This window comes from Danio rerio, chromosome 4 (assembly GCF_052040795.2).
Source record: "Danio rerio strain M-AB ecotype USA chromosome 4, GRCz13ab, whole genome shotgun sequence".
In the NCBI taxonomy this organism is placed as follows: Eukaryota; Metazoa; Chordata; class Actinopteri; order Cypriniformes; family Danionidae; genus Danio; species Danio rerio.
In genome coordinates this window covers 64,259,576-64,260,016 of record NC_141024.2, presented here as the reverse complement: position 1 = coordinate 64,260,016, position 441 = coordinate 64,259,576, and the positions used below count along the sequence as shown (strand labels likewise).

General features: G+C 32.4%; 1 long non-coding RNA gene across 1 annotated transcript in view; it reads right to left on the bottom strand.

Moving 5' to 3' along the window:
* Positions 1 to 441, bottom strand: part of LOC148682319 (uncharacterized) — a 164,832-nt gene that overhangs the window by 23,503 nt on the left and 140,888 nt on the right. The gene's annotated exons all lie outside the window — the stretch shown is intronic.

The window sequence follows — 441 nt, the reverse complement described above, 5'->3', positions numbered from 1 at the left end:
ACAATACGCCAAAATAAAAGTCTTTTTTGTTCAGCTTTTTTGCCACTTACTGTTGCAGTCAGGACATGATAAATTTCACACTCCTTTTCACATCTCACATAACATATCTGCTCTCTCTCTTTCAAATACACAGACATTCAGTATTTGAAGTTGATCAAAACTTTTAATCCAAACATTTTTACACAATTTTGAAAAACTTGTTTAATCTACTAAGTATAAGTCGAGTGTTTCTGGAGCAGAAGCTACACTTGTCAACATCAAAGTTAATGGTATACCCTGATTAAAATTATGTAATGAGTTTCCTTAACCTCAGGTGCTACAGGATATTTAAGAGAAAAGGTAAAAGCTTTGTCCTCTACTAAGGGTTTAACAACTCCTAGATGATAACACTTAAAATCACCCATTATAAGGCATGTTGTAAATAAGCTTGTTGTTATACTT